This window comes from Rhipicephalus microplus, unplaced genomic scaffold (genome assembly GCF_043290135.1).
Source record: "Rhipicephalus microplus isolate Deutch F79 unplaced genomic scaffold, USDA_Rmic scaffold_99, whole genome shotgun sequence".
Lineage (NCBI taxonomy): Eukaryota > Metazoa > Arthropoda > Arachnida > Ixodida > Ixodidae > Rhipicephalus > Rhipicephalus microplus.
In genome coordinates, this window is record NW_027464671.1 from 870,001 (window position 1) to 885,000 (window position 15,000).

At 61.7% G+C, this 15,000-nt stretch overlaps 2 non-coding genes across 2 annotated transcripts; both read left to right on the forward strand.

The window, feature by feature from the left end:
- Nucleotides 1-10,652: 10,652 nt before the first annotated feature.
- On the forward strand, nucleotides 10,653-12,467 carry LOC142790332 (small subunit ribosomal RNA). The gene has a single exon (XR_012889443.1). It is a non-coding gene; the product is annotated as a small subunit ribosomal RNA (ribosomal RNA).
- Nucleotides 12,468-14,186: 1,719 nt separating this feature from the next.
- Nucleotides 14,187-14,339, forward strand: LOC142790413 (5.8S ribosomal RNA). The gene has a single exon (XR_012889503.1). It is a non-coding gene; the product is annotated as a 5.8S ribosomal RNA (ribosomal RNA).
- The last annotated feature ends 661 nt before the right edge of the window (nucleotides 14,340-15,000 follow it).

The following is a 15,000-nucleotide window of genomic DNA, read 5'->3' on the forward strand; positions in this document are numbered from 1 at the left end:
GTTGGAGGAAAAGAAAAATATCGAGAAAGCACTGCGGTGTGCCGTGCGTAGGGACGGGCGCGCGTGCCACATGCCGCCGAAATATGGGTGTCGGAGAAAACAGAGTGCCGCGCGTAACGAGGGGCGCGCGTGTTACAGAGAGATATGCCCAAACGCATGAAAGTGTACGCAGGTGTCCTAAGGCAGTTTTTTTTTTTTTTTCCTCATTTTGATGTCGCCCCGGCTGACGCGGTTTTCGTTTTTCCGTGCCGCCCCGGCTGACGCGGTTTTCGTTTTTCCGTGCCGCCCCGGCTGACGCAGTTTTTGCGCCGCCCCGGCTGACGCGGTTTTCGCGTCCCCGGCTGACGCGGTTTTTGCGTCGCCCCGGCTGACGCGGTTCGGACTTTGCACTTTTTGGCTCACCCCGGCTGGCGGCCCACTCACTCGATCGCCAGGTCTGTTTGCCCCGGTGGTTCCACCGCCAGGCTTAAGCGCGAACTTTTTTTGTTTGTTTTCTTTTGATTAAGCGCAAGCTTTTTTCTTTGTTTTCTTTTGATTAAGCGCGGGCTTTTTTCTTTGTTTTTTTTTGCATTCGCCCCGGCAGACGCGGTTTTTGCGCCGCCCCGGCTGACGCGGTTTTTGCCGCCCCGGCTGACGCAGTTCGGACTTAGCACTTTTCGGCTGTGCCTGGCTGGCGGCCCACTCACTCGATCGCCATGTCTGTTTGCCACAGTTTTCCCGGTGGTGCTGCACCCGGGCTCGCCCCGGCTGACGCAGTTTTCGCGCCGCCCCGGCTGACGCGGTTTCGTGCCGCCCCGGCAGACGCGGTTTTCGCGCCGCCCCGGCTGACGCGGTTTCGTGCCGCCCCGGCAGACGCAGTTCGGACTTAGCACTTTTCGGCTGTGCCTGGCTGGCGGCCCACTCACTCGATCGCCATGTCTGTTTGCCACAGTTTTCCCGGTGGTGCCGCACCCGGGCTCGCCCCGGCAGACGCGTTTTTTTTTTCTTTCGCCCCGGCTGACGCAGTTTTCGCGCCGCCCCGGCTGACGCGGTTTCGGGCCGCCCCGGCAGACGCAGTTCGGACTTGGCACTTTTCGGCTGTGCCTGGCTGGCGGCCCACTCACTCGATCGCCATGTCTGTTTGCCACAGTTTTCCCGGTGGTGCCGCACCCGGGCTCGCCCCGGCAGACGCGTTTTTTTTTTTCTTTCGCCCCGGCTGACGCAGTTTTCGCGCCGCCCCGGCAGACGCGGTTTTCGCGCCGCCCCGGCAGACGCGGTTTTTTGCGCCGCCCCGGCTGACGCGGTTTTTTGCCGCCCCGGCTGACGCAGTTCGGACTTGGCACTTTTTGGCTGAGCCTGGCTGGCGGCCCACTCACTCGATCGCCATGTCTGTTTGCCACAGTTTTCCCGGTGGTGCCGCACCCGGGCTCGCCCCGGCTGACGCAGTTTTCGCGCCGCCCCGGCTGACGCGGTTTCGTGCCGCCCTGGCAGACGCGGTTTTTGCGCCGCCCCGGCTGACGCGGTTTTTGCCGCCCCGGCTGACGCGGTTTTTGCCGCCCCGGCTGACGCAGTTCGGACTTAGCACTTTTTGGCTGAGCCTGGCTGGTGGCCCACTCACTCGATCGCCATGTCTGTTAGCCACAGTTTTCCCGGTGGTGCCGCACCCGGGCTCGCCCCGGCTGACGCAGTTTTCGCGCCGCCCCGGCAGACGCGGTTTTCGCGCCGCCCCGGCTGACGCGGTTTTTGCCGCCCCGGCTGACGCAGTTCGGACTTAGCACTTTTTGGGCTGAGCCTGGCTGGCGGCCCACTCACTCGATCGCCATGTCTGTTTGCCACAGTCTTCCCGGTGGTGCCGCACCCGGGCTCGCCCCGGCAGACGCGTTTTTTTTTTCTTTCGCCCCGGCAGACGTGGTTCCCCCCCCCCCCTTTTCGCTCGCCCCGGCTGACGAGGTTTTCGCGCCGCCCCGGCTGACGCAGTTTTCGCGCCGCCCCGGCTGACGCGGTTTCGTGCCGCCCCGGCTGACGCGGTTTTCGCGCCGCCCCGGCTGACGCGGTTTTTGCGTCGCCCCGGCTGACACGGTTCGGACTTTGCACTTTTCGGCTGTGCCTGGCTGGCGGCCCACTCACTCGATCGCCATGTCTGTTTGCCACAGTTTTCCCGGTGGTGCCGCACCCGGGCTTGCCCCGGCAGACGCGTTTTTTTTTTTCTTTCGCCCCGGCTGACGCAGTTTTCGCGCCGCCCCGGCTGACGCGGTTTCGTGCCGCCCCGGCAGACGCGGTTTTTTGCGCCGCCCCGGCTGACGCGGTTTTTGCCGCCCCGGCTGACGCAGTTCGGACTTTGCACTTTTTGGCTGAGCCTGGCTGGCGGCCCACTCACTCGATCGCCATGTCTGTTTGCCACAGTTTTCCCGGTGGTGCCGCACCCGGGCTCGCCCCGGCAGACGCGTTTTTTTTTTCTTTCGCCCCGGCTGACGCAGTTTTCGCGCCGCCCCGGCTGACGCGGTTTCGTGCCGCCCCGGCAGACGCAGTTCGGACTTGGCACTTTTCGGCTGTGCCTGGCTGGCGGCCCACTCACTCGATCGCCATGTCTGTTTGCCACAGTTTTCCCGGTGGTGCCGCACCCGGGCTCGCCCCGGCAGACGCGTTTTTTTTTTCTTTCGCCCCGGCTGACGCAGTTTTCGCGCCGCCCCGGCAGACGCGGTTTTCGCGCCGCCCCGGCAGACGCGGTTTTTTGCGCCGCCCCGGCTGACGCGGTTTTTTGCCGCCCCGGCTGACGCAGTTCGGACTTGGCACTTTTTGGCTGAGCCTGGCTGGCGGCCCACTCACTCGATCGCCATGTCTGTTTGCCACAGTTTTCCCGGTGGTGCCGCACCCGGGCTCGCCCCGGCTGACGCAGTTTTCGCGCCGCCCCGGCTGACGCGGTTTCGTGCCGCCCCGGCAGACGCGGTTTTTGCGCCGCCCCGGCTGACGCGGTTTTTGCCGCCCCGGCTGACGCGGTTTTTGCCGCCCCGGCTGACGCAGTTCGGACTTGGCACTTTTTGGCTGAGCCTGGCTGGTGGCCCACTCACTCGATCGCCATGTCTGTTAGCCACAGTTTTCCCGGTGGTGCCGCACCCGGGCTCGCCCCGGCTGACGCAGTTTTCGCGCCGCCCCGGCAGACGCGGTTTTCGCGCCGCCCCGGCTGACGCGGTTTTTGCCGCCCCGGCTGACGCAGTTCGGACTTAGCACTTTTTGGGCTGAGCCTGGCTGGCGGCCCACTCACTCGATCGCCATGTCTGTTTGCCACAGTCTTCCCGGTGGTGCCGCACCCGGGCTCGCCCCGGCAGACGCGTTTTTTTTTTCTTTCGCCCCGGCAGACGTGGTTCCCCCCCCCCCTTTTCGCTCGCCCCGGCTGACGAGGTTTTCGCGCCGCCCCGGCTGACGCAGTTTTCGCGCCGCCCCGGCTGACGCGGTTTCGCGCCGCCCCGGCAGACGCGGTTTTTTGCGCCGCCCCGGCTGACGCGGTTTTTTGCCGCCCCGGCTGACGCAGTTCGGACTTGGCACTTTTTGGCTGAGCCTGGCTGGCGGCCCACTCACTCGATCGCCATGTCTGTTTGCCACAGTTTTCCCGGTGGTGCTGCACCCGGGCTCGCCCCGGCTGACGCAGTTTTCGCGCCGCCCCGGCAGACGCGGTTTTTGCGCCGCCCCGGCTGACGCGGTTTTTGCCGCCCCGGCTGACGCGGTTTTTGCCGCCCCGGCTGACGCAGTTCGGACTTAGCACTTTTTGGCTGAGCCTGGCTGGTGGCCCACTCACTCGATCGCCATGTCTGTTAGCCACAGTTTTCCCGGTGGTGCCGCACCCGGGCTCGCCCCGGCTGACGCAGTTTTCGCGCCGCCCCGGCAGACGCGGTTTTCGCGCCGCCCCGGCTGACGCGGTTTTTGCCGCCCCGGCTGACGCAGTTCGGACTTAGCACTTTTTGGGCTGAGCCTGGCTGGCGGCCCACTCACTCGATCGCCATGTCTGTTTGCCACAGTCTTCCCGGTGGTGCCGCACCCGGGCTCGCCCCGGCAGACGCGTTTTTTTTTTCTTTCGCCCCGGCAGACGTGGTTCCCCCCCCCCCCTTTTCGCTCGCCCCGGCTGACGAGGTTTTCGCGCCGCCCCGGCTGACGCAGTTTTCGCGCCGCCCCGGCTGACGCGGTTTCGTGCCGCCCCGGCTGACGCGGTTTTCGCGCCGCCCCGGCTGACGCGGTTTTTGCGTCGCCCCGGCTGACACGGTTCGGACTTTGCACTTTTCGGCTGTGCCTGGCTGGCGGCCCACTCACTCGATCGCCATGTCTGTTTGCCACAGTTTTCCCGGTGGTGCCGCACCCGGGCTTGCCCCGGCAGACGCGTTTTTTTTTTTTCTTTCGCCCCGGCTGACGCAGTTTTCGCGCCGCCCCGGCTGACGCGGTTTCGTGCCGCCCCGGCAGACGCGGTTTTTTGCGCCGCCCCGGCTGACGCGGTTTTTGCCGCCCCGGCTGACGCAGTTCGGACTTTGCACTTTTTGGCTGAGCCTGGCTGGCGGCCCACTCACTCGATCGCCATGTCTGTTTGCCACAGTTTTCCCGGTGGTGCCGCACCCGGGCTCGCCCCGGCAGACGCGTTTTTTTTTTTCTTTCGCCCCGGCTGACGCAGTTTTCGCGCCGCCCCGGCTGACGCGGTTTCGTGCCGCCCCGGCAGACGCAGTTCGGACTTGGCACTTTTCGGCTGTGCCTGGCTGGCGGCCCACTCACTCGATCGCCATGTCTGTTTGCCACAGTTTTCCCGGTGGTGCCGCACCCGGGCTCGCCCCGGCAGACGCGTTTTTTTTTTCTTTCGCCCCGGCTGACGCAGTTTTCGCGCCGCCCCGGCAGACGCGGTTTTCGCGCCGCCCCGGCAGACGCGGTTTTTTGCGCCGCCCCGGCTGACGCGGTTTTTTGCCGCCCCGGCTGACGCAGTTCGGACTTGGCACTTTTTGGCTGAGCCTGGCTGGCGGCCCACTCACTCGATCGCCATGTCTGTTTGCCACAGTTTTCCCGGTGGTGCCGCACACGGGCTCGCCCCGGCTGACGCAGTTTTCGCGCCGCCCCGGCTGACGCGGTTTCGTGCCGCCCCGGCAGACGCGGTTTTTGCGCCGCCCCGGCTGACGCGGTTTTCGCCGCCCCGGCTGACGCGGTTTTTGCCGCCCCGGCTGACGCAGTTCGGACTTAGCACTTTTCGGCTGAGCCTGGCTGGTGGCCCACTCACTCGATCGCCATGTCTGTTAGCCACAGTTTTCCCGGTGGTGCCGCACCCGGGCTCGCCCCGGCTGACGCAGTTTTCGCGCCGCCCCGGCAGACGCGGTTTTCGCGCCGCCCCGGCTGACGCGGTTTTTGCCGCCCCGGCTGACACGGTTCGGACTTTGCACTTTTCGGCTGTGCCTGGCTGGCGGCCCACTCACTCGATCGCCATGTCTGTTTGCCACAGTTTTCCCGGTGGTGCCGCACCCGGGCTTGCCCCGGCAGACGCGTTTTTTTTTTTCTTTCGCCCCGGCTGACGCAGTTTTCGCGCCGCCCCGGCTGACGCGGTTTCGTGCCACCCCGGCAGACGCGGTTTTTTGCGCCGCCCCGGCTGACGCGGTTTTTGCCGCCCCGGCTGACGCAGTTCGGACTTTGCACTTTTTGGCTGAGCCTGGCTGGCGGCCCACTCACTCGATCGCCATGTCTGTTTGCCACAGTTTTCCCGGTGGTGCCGCACCCGGGCTCGCCCCGGCAGACGCGTTTTTTTTTTTCCTTCGCCCCGGCAGACGTGGTTCCCCCCACCCCCCCCTCCGTCTTTCTTTTTGTTTTTTTTTTCGCCGCGGCTGAAGTGGATTTTTCGGTGCCTCGACGCCCCGGTAGTCGCGGTTTTTCCGTTTCCGCACGGCCCCGGCTGACGCTGCTCGGTCACAGTCGCCTTTTGTGGTGATTGCAGACTTCTTGAGCGCGGGTGTTTTTTTTTTTGTTGTTGTTGTTGTTTTATTACGCATTCGCTCCAGCAGACGCTGTTTAGACTTTTTGTTTCCTCTTTTATCCTGCGACGAGGTGACGAGGTTTATTCGGTGCCCCGCCGCCCCGGCTGAAGTGATTTTTCCTGTCCCGTGCCGCCCCGGCTGACGCGGTTGGGACTTCGCGTTTGTTCGGCCGCCACGGGTTTTGGCGCACTCGCTCGGTTGCTTGTTGTTGCCACTTGTTGCGAACCCAGGTTTCTTGAGCGAGCGCGGGCGTTTTTTCTTCCTTTCTTTCTTTGTTCTATGTGTTAGCGAATCGGCCTTTAATATCACACGAGGACTCACAACCAACAATTTTCAGTTTGAAGTGTAAATAATCTGCAGGTGTTGACGTAACTGACTTGCCCCGTACCCTTGAGTACATCCATGAAGTTCTCGTAGTACTACTAAATCGCATTATTCCAAGTGGAGAAATTCCCATAAATTTGCAAACCTCTACACGAAAATCGGTGCGCGTGATAAAGTTGAAAATTATCGTCCGATATCAAATGTGCCTTCTATAACACAAATTCTAGGAAAAAAAAAAACACTTGTTCGCCGTTTTCTGCGCCGTGACTGGCAGCACTCCGGCGAAGCGAAACGGGGTCGATTCGAGCACGATATCGGCGTCTTTCGACGTGCTCGCCGGCGACCGTCGCACGAGTACGTCGCACGAGCGCGTCTGCCGGGGCGCCGTTTGCGAAGCCGACGCAAAAGTGGGAACCGCCGCTCGGATGATCGCCGCTTTCGGCAGAGTGAGTGTTGGCACTCCGGGGAAGCGAAACAGCGTGAATGCGCCCACGAAATCGGCGTATTTTGAAGTGACCGCCGGCGACCGTCGCACGAGTACGGTAAACCGCGTCAGCCGGGGCGTAGTTCGGGACGCCGACGAAAAAGTGGGAAGCGCAACTCGGATCTTCGCCGTTTTTGCAGGAGTGAGTGGCGGCCCTCCTGCGAGACCAAGAAGCATCGATTCGTGCACGAATTCGGCGCCTTTCGACGTGATCGCCGGCGACCGTCGCTCGAGTAGGGCAAACCGCGTCTGCCGGGGCGGGCTTCGGGACGCCGATGCGAAAGTGGGAAACGCTGCTCGGATGTTCGCCGTTTTTGGCCGAGTGAGTGCTGGCACTCGGGCGAAGCCAAACGGGGCCGATTACGGCACGATATCGGCGTCTTTCGACGTGCCCGCCGGCGACCGTCGCACGAGTACGGTAAACCGCGTCAGCCCGGGCGGAGTTCGGGACGCCGATGCGAAAGTGGAGAACGCCGCTCGGATCTTCGCCGTTTTTGGAGGAGTGAGTGGCGGCACTCCGGAGAAGCCAAGGAGCGCCAATTAGCGCACGATATCGGCGTCTTTCGACGCGCTCGCCGGCGACCGTCGCACGAGTAGGGCAAACCGCGTCTGCCGGGGCGGGGTTGGCGACGCCGACGCAAAAGTGGGAACCGCCGCTCGGATGTTGGCCGTTTTTGGCAGAGTGAGTGCTGGCACTCCGGCGACGCGAAAGAGCGCGAATGCGCCCACGAAAGTGGCGTATTTGGACGTGCTTGACGGCGACCGCTGCAGGAGTACGAAAAACCACGTCAGCCGGGGCGAGCGACCCACGGCGGTCTGGGTGCTTATCGCTGCTATTATAGGGGCACCCCGGCAGACGCAGAAAAAAAAAAAAATTTTTTTTCGACCTTCTTTTTTGCTGGTCGAGCTCGGGTAACCCAGGTCGCAATGGGAGCCGCGCACGAAAGCGGCGTCGCGAGACGCGTTCGCGGTCGCTAGTCGCACGAGCTCGGCAACCGCGTCAGCCGGCGCGGAGTTCGGGATGCCGACGGCTAAGTGGGTACCGCTGCTCGGATGTTCGCCGTTTTTGGCCGAGTGAGTGCTGGCACTCCGGTGAAGCCAAGGAGCGCCAATTCGTGCACGATATCGGCGTCTTTCGACGTGCCCGCCGGCCACCGCCGCACGAGTACGGCAAACCGCGTCTGCCGGGGCGGGGTTTGCGACGCGTACGCAATAGTGGGAACCGTCGCTCGGATGTTCGTCGTCTTTGGCCGAGCGAGTGCTGGCACTCTGGCGAAGCGAAACGGGGCCGATTCGGGCACGATATCGGCGTATTTCGACGTGCTCGCCGGCGACCGTCGCACGAGTACGGCAAAGCGCGTCTGCCGGGGCGAGGTTTGCGACGCCGACGAAAAAGTGGGAAGCGCCGCTCGGATCTTCGCCGTTTTTGCAGGAGTGAGTGGCGGCCCTCCTGCGAGACCAAGAAGCATCGACTCGCGCACGATATCGGTGTCTTTCGACGTGCCCGCCGGCCACCGCCGCACGAGTACGGCAAACCGCGTATGCCGGGGCGGGGTTGGCGACGCCGACGCAAAAGTGGGAACCGCCACTAGGATGTTCGCCGTTTTTGGCAGAGTGAGTGCTGGCACTCCGGCGAAGCGAAAGAGCGCGAATGCGCCCACGAAAGTGGCGTGTTTGGACGTGCTTGACGACGACCACCGCAGGAAAACGAAAAACCACGTCAGCCGGGGCGAGCGACCCATGGCGGTCTGGGTGCTTATCGCTGCTATTATAGGGGCACCCCGGCAGACGCAAAAAAAAAAAAAATTTTTTTTTCGACATTCTTTTTTGCTCGTCGACCTCGGGTGACCCAGGTCGCAGTGGGAGCCGCGCACGAAAGCGGCGTCGCGAGACGGCTTCGCGGTCGCTAGTCGCACGAGCTCGGCAACCGCGTCTGCCGGGGCGGAGTTCGGGACGCCGACGGCTAAGTGGGAACCGCCGCTCGGATGTTCGCCGTTTGTGGCCGAGTGAGTGCTGGCACTCCGGCGAAGCCAAACGGGGCCGATTCCGGCACGATATCGGCGTCTTTCTACGTGCTCGCCGGCGACCGTCGCACGAGTACGGCAAAGTGCGTCTGCCGGGGCGGGGTTTGCGACGCGTACGCAATAGTGAGAACCGTCGCTCGGATGTTCGTCGTCTTTCGCCGAGCCAGTGCTGGCACTCCGGCGAAGCCGAACGGAGCCGATTCGGGCACGATATCGGCGTCTTTCCACGTGCTCGCCGGCGACCGTCGCACGAGTACGGTAAACCGCGTCAGCCGGGGCGGAGTTCGGGACGCCGATGCGAAAGTGGGAAGCGCCGCTCGGATCTTCGCCGTTTTTGGAGGAGTCAGTGGCGGCACTCCTGTGAAGCCAAGGTGCGCCAATTCGCGCACGATATCGGCGTCTTTCGACGTGCCCGCCGGCCACCGTCGCACGAGTACGGCAAACCTCGTCTGCCGGGGCGGGGTTTGCGACGCCGACGCAAAAGTGGGAACCGCCGCTCGGATGTTCGCCGTTTTTGGCAGAGTGAGTGCTGGCACTCCGGCGAAGCGAAAGAGCGTGAATGCGCCCACGAAAGTAGCGTATTTGGACGTGCTTGACGGCGACCGCCGCAGGAGTACGAAAAACCACGTCAGCCGGGGCGAGCGACCCACGGCGGTCTGGGTGCTTATCGCTGCTATTATAGGGGCACCCCGGCAGACGCAGAAAGAAAAAAAAAATGGGGACATGGCGTGCGTCACCGTGCGGCTTCGCAGCGTTGCCGAAGTCGCCGAGCCCTTCGACTGAGCCGAACGGCGGACAGGGAACGTTGGTCGGCCGTTCTAACCTGTCGGTGCCACGCCGAGACGTCGTTAAGGAAAACCGCGTCGTGGGCCTCTACGACGCCGTCGATTCGTTGTACGTTTGGTGTCCAGCGTGTCGGCGGCGAGTAGCGGACACGTCGTTCACGACTTCGGTCTTTCGCAGTCGACGCGAACTTGCGGAGAGTCGTGGTGCCTCACGTTTTCGGCAGAAACCGCGGCGGAATTTTCCCGTGCGTGCGCGCACGACCTCGGTGCTGTGCCGTCAGCGTAGTGTTGCACAAACTCGTGGCCTACCCAAGGTGCGGTACGTTTGCGGCCGTATCCTCGGTGGCAATTTCGTGAGTAGGGTCGCAAATTCTACGACCTCGGCGGGTTTGAGAGCGACGTAGACTTGTGGCACGCTCAACGTGCCACACGTTTCGGGGCACACCCGCGGTGAAATTTTCTCGAGTACGCTCGTATTAGTGCCCAAGGAGGTCTGGGTACTTATCGCTGCTATTATGTGGGGGTTCTCGTGAGCGGCGTACGCGAAAGCGACCGGGTGTCTGATATGCGGCGGGCTTCGGCCTCGTCAAGCGTGTCCTCGGGTCTGCTCCAGGGGAATCCACGGCAGTCGTCTGCAGCCTCATCCGCTTGATGCGTTAGGGGCTGGTTGTCGGACGGTGCCGTTTTACCACGATATCGAGGTGTGTTCCGTGTCGTCCTCGGGCGATTCAGATGCGAAAGCGCCGAAGACGCGGGCGTGACCCGTCGTCTGGCGGCTTTGCGGTCTCGGCTCCGTTGCTAGTTCCGGCCGGTCCACCGACAGTGCAGCGGGCTTGGGCAACCCGCACGGCGCGACCGAGTCGATGCAACGAAAAAGAGCGAGCATGAACGTGCTTCTTGCCGCACGGCTCCCACTCGTCTTTCGGGAAGGTTGTGCCGTAGCGAGCTCGAACGCCGTCATCTCGGAGTGCAAAATAAGCGTGTTGGGGCGCCTGAAGGTGGCCTCCGCCGCACACAGACTGCGTCCGGCCCGCCGAAGGCGAGGACGGACGCGCAGTCGAACGATTACCTGGTTGATCCTGCCAGTAATCATATGCTTGTCTCAAAGATTAAGCCATGCATGTCTAAGTACATGCCGAAATAAGGCGAAACCGCGAATGGCTCATTAAATCAGTTATGGTTCCTTAGATCGTTTCTTCCTACTTGGATAACTGTGGCAATTCTAGAGCTAATACATGCAGTGAGCCTGGAGCCCTTTGGGTAACGGGTGCTTTTATTAGACCAAGATCGATCGGGTTTCGGCCCGTATTGTGTGGTGACTCTGGATAACTTTGTGCTGATCGCATGGCCACGAGCCGGCGACGTTTCTTTCAAGTGTCTGCCTTATCAACTTTCGATGGTAGGTTACTTGCTTACCATGGTTGTTACGGGTAACGGAGAATCAGGGTTCGATTCCGGAGAGGGAGCCTGAGAAACGGCTACCACATCCAAGGAAGGCAGCAGGCGCGCAAATTACCCACTCCCGGCACGGGGAGGTAGTGACGAAAAATAACAATACGGGACTCTTTTGAGGCCCCGTAATTGAAATGAGTACACTCTAAATCCTTTAACGAGGATCAATTGGAGGGCAAGTCTGGTGCCAGCAGCCGCGGTAATTCCAGCTCCAATAGCGTATACTAAAGCTGCTGCGGTTAAAAAGCTCGTAGTTGGATCTCAGTTCCAGACGAGTAGTGCATCTACCCGATGCGACGGCTCGGACTGAACATCATGCCGGTTCTTTCTTGGTGCACTTCATTGTGTGCCTCGAGATGGCCGGTGATTTTACTTTGAAAAAATTAGAGTGCTCAACGCAGGCGAGTCGCCTGAATAAACTTGCATGGAATAATAGAACAAGACCTCGTTTCTGTTCTGTTGGTTTTTGGAATACGAGGTAATGATTAAGAGGGACGGACGGGGGCATTCGTATTGCGGCGCTAGAGGTGAAATTCTTGGACCGTCGCAAGACGAACTACTGCGAAAGCATTTGCCAAGAATGTTTTCATTGATCAAGAACGAAAGTCAGAGGTTCGAAGGCGATCAGATACCGCCCTAGTTCTGACCATAAACGATGCCAACCAGCGATCCGCCTGAGTTACTCAAATGACTCGGCGGGCAGCTTCCGGGAAACCAAAGTATTTGGGTTCCGGGGGAAGTATGGTTGCAAAGCTGAAACTTAAAGGAATTGACGGAAGGGCACCACCAGGAGTGGAGCCTGCGGCTTAATTTGACTCAACACGGGAAAACTTACCCGGCCCGGACACTGGGAGGATTGACAGATTGAGAGCTCTTTCTTGATTCGGTGGATGGTGGTGCATGGCCGTTCTTAGTTGGTGGAGCGATTTGTCTGGTTAATTCCGATAACGAACGAGACTCTAGCCTATTAAATAGGTGCGGGGTTCCCAGCACCTTACAACCTTCTTAGAGGGACAAGCGGCTCCTAGCCGCACGAAACAGAGCAATAACAGGTCTGTGATGCCCTTAGATGTCCGGGGCCGCACGCGCGCTACACTGAAGGAAGCAGCGTGTCTTTATCCCTGTCTGAAAAGACTGGGTAACCCGTGGAACTTCTTTCGTGATTGGGATAGGGGCTTGCAATTGTTCCCCTTGAACGAGGAATTCCCAGTAAGCGCGAGTCATAAGCTCGCGTTGATTACGTCCCTGCCCTTTGTACACACCGCCCGTCGCTACTACCGATTGAATGATTTAGTGAGGTCTTCGGACCGATGTCCGGCGCGGCCTTTCGGTTGCGCCGGTCTGTTGGAAAGATGACCAAACTTGATCATTTAGAGGAAGTAAAAGTCGTAACAAGGTTTCCGTAGGTGAACCTGCGGAAGGATCATTAACGGATTGTGAAGGGTGAGCGCCTCGGCTGCGTCTGCGCCCGACACTTTCTGCCGCTGACCCCGTTTGGACGCGGGGTCGGCTTTTCCCCACGGGGCTGCCTGAATGTGGAGCGGCACCCCGTGACAAATTGTTGCGCCCAGCGGACGCCAACACCGCGACCTTGGACGGTCGGCCAGGTGGCGGACGCGGGTACAAACGGCGCAACGCACTCATAGGTCGGCTTTCGACCCGCCACTGCACCGTGGCTCGAAGCGCTCGAAATGCGCGACCCGACCGCTGCGGGACCGCCTAGTACTGTAAACAGGAGCGGCGGAGCGCGAACGGCGAGTCGTGGTTACGTCGGTAGAAGGCGAGGCTGCGCGTTCCCGAAACGCCAGCCGAGTGCCCTCCCGACCGTTCGAGCGTGCAAGAACGAGACCCGACAATCGCGCGGCGACTGCCAAGTACGAGAGGAACGGCACAAGCGTCGGCGGTCGGTCAAGGAACTGGCGATGTGACGGGTCCGCTGTGCACCAGTGCATACCGTCCCGCCGTCCGCGGCAAGCGCCTCCGCGTCCTCGGGTGACGGAGGCTGCCGGTCGGTTCTTGCAGGCGAGGGATCTCGCTGGCACCGGTTCGCGTTGACGCGCGGCCGGTCATGGCACGGCGATGCGACGGCCGAGGTGCGCAGTACTCGATGGAGGAACCGCACGCTCCGATGACCGTCCCGCCCTCCGCGGCGTATGCGTACCGACCGTAATGGTTGCAGCAGCGCCGGCCGGCTTTTGAATTCGCCACACGAAACACGGTGCGAGATCGCGGTTAGGGGAGCGTCGACGTTGCCAGGCGTTTTGCTTGCTGCCGAGGGAAAGGCGGCACGGCCACGTCGCGCTCGTCGCGATTAGCGGGTCTGCGCGCTTTGGGAAGGTGCCGCAACGACTTGCCGAAAGAGGAAGCACGGAAGAACGAGGGACTTGGACGTCCCGACAATTGAACGCACTTGCGGCCAGGCCCTTGCTGGCTTCGTTCTTCCGCCTCGAGTAGGCTCGTACGCGGCTCCGGCGCCGAAAGTGGTCCTTGGCACCGACTTCGGTGGACGTGGGAAGTGCCGCGCAAGTACGGCGCGCCTGGCTCCACCTGTTGGCTAAAGTAAGCAGCCGGATCGGCATTTTGGTGTGCGGTGGCAAACCGTGGATGCGAAAAAAGCTTGTGCGATTTCGTGGAACAAAAAGCGGGGGTCCCCCTTTTTATGCGGAGGAGACCGACCCGCCCGCCGTGGTGAACCGCGACGCCACGGTAAAAACGGGAGAGGCTTGTCGATGGGACCGTGCATCCCGCGCTCCACGGAGGCCGGGAGGCGGCCGCCCGAGGAAATGTGTAGCCGTCGAGGCCCGCATCTGCGTGCACTCTTATCCAAATGGGTGTACCGCAGGCATTTTCTGGTTAGGCGGGCCAATGAGAGCGAGCACACAACGATACCTACGGGTCCGGCTTGGAGAACCGGCTTCGACGCCTCCCGAGTATTTATAGAGGGGTGGACCACGAAAGCACTCGCAAGTAGCGGAAGCGAAACGCCGTCCGAAACACACCGTTTGCTCGATTTGCGGCAGCCGAAAAAGGCGCGGCAGAGTTTTGGAGTCCAAGCGTGCGCTGAAAAGCGCCCTTCTTGGCCACTGTTTGGCCGAGTGCCAGAAACGTTTGGTTTTGACTGTACGGAATTGAACAAACACTTTTTCACGACTCTAAGCGGTGGATCACTCGGTTCTCGGGTCGATGAAGAACGCAGCCAGCTGCGAGACTTGGTGTGAATTGCAGGACACACTGAGCACTGATTCTTTGAACGCACATTGCGGCCTTGGGTCTTCCCTTGGCTTCGTCTGTCTGAGGGTCGGATCACATATCAAGAGAGCCTTCGGCGCACAAGGGAACGTGAGCCGTCGACTCGTTTTGACCGCGTCGGCAACACGGACAGCACGCTGAACACCTCACAGCGAGCGCCAACAGCGGCCACTCAAGGGCGAGACGGTGGCGACCGTCGTGCCAGAGCCCAACCGAAACGGGGGCGACCGACTGCATTGAGGATGTGGCACCTCGTTGAGACCGCCGCAGGACTTCGAGTCGGAAGGAAGCCTGCAGGGAAAGTGCGGTCGAGGTTGCGTACTCCTCTCTGCGACCGGGCGCGCAAGAGCTGCGAGAGCCACGGACGCGCAACTTTAACGCACGGTAAACACGAGGAGCGAAAGCCGGCCAGCAAAGCTTCTCCAGCCGTGCGCAAAGTGCGCGAGATCGCAGCCTTGCGTTGCGCTTGTTGCCCTCGAAGTAAGCAGGGTGTCCCGTAGACCGGGCGCTCGAACACGCTGCGGGGCCGTGCCTCCTCCAGGCTTTGCCGCGCGAACAGGGAACGTTCGCGCGCAAAGCGCAGGGAGGTGAGGAGGCTGCGCCCGACGTTTGCGGTTCGCTGCGTACGCGGTTGATGCGGAGAGCACGGCGCGACGATTTGCCGCGAAACGGAAAAAGTCTCCCGCACGAGTTGGCGAAACGTTGGCGAAGCT